This window comes from Tamandua tetradactyla, chromosome X (assembly GCF_023851605.1).
Source record: "Tamandua tetradactyla isolate mTamTet1 chromosome X, mTamTet1.pri, whole genome shotgun sequence".
NCBI lineage: Eukaryota > Metazoa > Chordata > Mammalia > Pilosa > Myrmecophagidae > Tamandua > Tamandua tetradactyla.
The window spans coordinates 61,138,178-61,140,499 of record NC_135353.1 but is presented as its reverse complement, the minus strand read 5'-3'; the positions used below and the strand labels follow the sequence as shown (position 1 = coordinate 61,140,499).

At 37.0% G+C, this 2,322-nt stretch overlaps 1 pseudogene; it reads right to left on the bottom strand.

Annotated features, from left to right (window-relative positions):
• Positions 1-208: 208 nt before the first annotated feature.
• Positions 209-967, bottom strand: LOC143671850 (enolase-phosphatase E1 pseudogene; annotated as a pseudogene).
• Positions 968-2,322: the final 1,355 nt, after the last annotated feature.

The window sequence follows — 2,322 nt, the reverse complement described above, 5'->3', positions numbered from 1 at the left end:
ATTTTGTCTCATTTCTCTCTTTCCCGTGAACTGAGGTTTTTTTTGTGTGTTTTTTTTTCAATTATGTACCTGTGGAAGATAATTTGAGCATACACATACGTAATGTGTGTCTATATATGTTTTAAGTTTATAAGTTTTGTTTACCAGTAGAGTAAACTAGACTACAGGGACAACTTTGAGGAACAGCATAAACAGTGAGAATTCTTCTCTAAATTGAGGAAGGCATGTACAGTTCATTGAAGGATGTGATGAGGCTGTAGTAAGTTTTTTCATCATCTGTTAATCCTGCGTTGCCAGGTCTCACCATTACAGCTACATGCATACCTGCTTCCTCAAATGCACTGGCCTCTAGAGAAACAGAATGTTGTTGGTTGAGTACCCAGTGCTGTCTGTGATCACTCAGTAACTCTCATTCTCCACTTTGTGACCAATCTTGGTATCAGAGTGACCATCAACAAGCTCAAAAATATCTCCCTCTGTAGAATGCCCAAATAATAGTTTCTGTGCCTCTACACTCCCTGAAGAATAGATATACACTTTCATTCCAGCCTCTCTGCATTTCTTGACTGCTGGAACTATATCTTCAAATAACTCTGCTTTTATGCACCCAGCACTGAACGCCACCCTCCACATGTGGCTGCTTCAATGCCATGGTCCTTCAGTCCAGAGATATCAGCCAGCACATGTTATCTGCCACAGCTTGGATCATCTGTTGCAGGTCATCCACCCCATTTCCAGAAACTGCAGGGATTGGAACAGCCCAATACAGATGGGAATCCTCTTCAGCCTGTTTCCTCAAAAGATTGACATCTTGCTGGCAATCTTCTTCCCAAATGTGTCTGCAGATACTCTAACATTTTCTTTTGTAGGGAAATAAAGTGTCCTTCACGAAAGCAATCGGGATTGTGGTACCTTTGATATCTAACAGGATGGCAGTGACTTCCATGGGCACTGAAAACACGACCATTTCCCTGCCAGATGCAACTATGGTTTCAACCTAGCAGTAGGGAGGGCAGAGGGTTGTGGCGGTAGCCTCTGCTCCCCCAGAACCAGCCTGAGTTTTGGACAACCCAACAAGGACGTCGAAGCCTGCAACTGCACATGGAGAAGAGGCCACTTCAGACTTGGAAGTGGGGAAAGAAGCTGCACAGAATCATGGAACTCATGTGCTGCTCAGGGGCTGCCCCAGTATTCTTATGTAAGTATTTTCTAAATGAAGTCATACAACATTTACTCTCTTGTTTCTGGCTTATTTTGCCTCAACAAATGAGACAAAGTAAAGTGTTAATGGCTGAGAGATTCCAAATGGAGTTGAGAGGTTATCCCGGAGGTTATTCTTATGCATAAAATAGATATCACCTTGTTAGTGAAGATGTAATGGAGAGGCTGGAGGGAACTGCCTGAAAATGTAGAGCTGTGTTCCAGTAGCCATGTTTCTTAAAGATGATTGTATAATGATATAACTTTCACAATGTGACTGCGTGATTGTGATAACCTTGTGTCTGGCACTCCTTTATCTACCTTATCAGCAGACAAGTAAAACATATGGAATAAAAATAAATAATAGGGGGAACAAATGTTTAAATAAATTTAGATTGAAATGCTAGTGATCAATGAAAGGGAGGGGTAGTGGTATGGTATGTATGAATTTTTTTCTGTTTTCTTTTTATTTCTTTTTCTGAATAGATGCAAATGCTCCAAGAAATGATCTTGATTATGAATACGCAACTATGTGATGATATTGTGAATTACTGATTATATATTTAGAACACAATGATCAAAAGTTAGGAATGTTTGCATTTGTTTGCTGTTATATATTTTTTTAAAATTAAAATTGATAAAAAAAAAGAATGGAATGATCATATAAGAATGATCATGTTTGTATGTTGTTTAAAAAATTAATTAATTAATTAAAAATAATGTTTGCGTTTGTATGTTGATTGGTTTTATTATTAAAAGAATATGTAAAAAATTAAACAATCAAAAACTTCAGTTCAGTGAAATGAAAGCATATTTAATAATGTGTTATATGTAGAAATTATTTGAAACCACAACTCTAACCCTTATTAAAGTCGACGTGTAGTAGATAGAAGAAATTACTAAAACACAGGTCAAAAATACAGATCAAAGGTGTTAGGTTTATCAGGTCATGTACCAAAATGGAAAACTCAATTTTGAGAAGTTACTCAGAAGCCTTGTTAGTTTAAAAATTCAAAGAATTATTTCTAAAAATAACCAATTGCCCCATTTAATTGTTGACTTAGTTGTCTGAAGATTACAGCAGCTGTATTTCACAATATTTGCCTCTCTGTGTTCACAAGA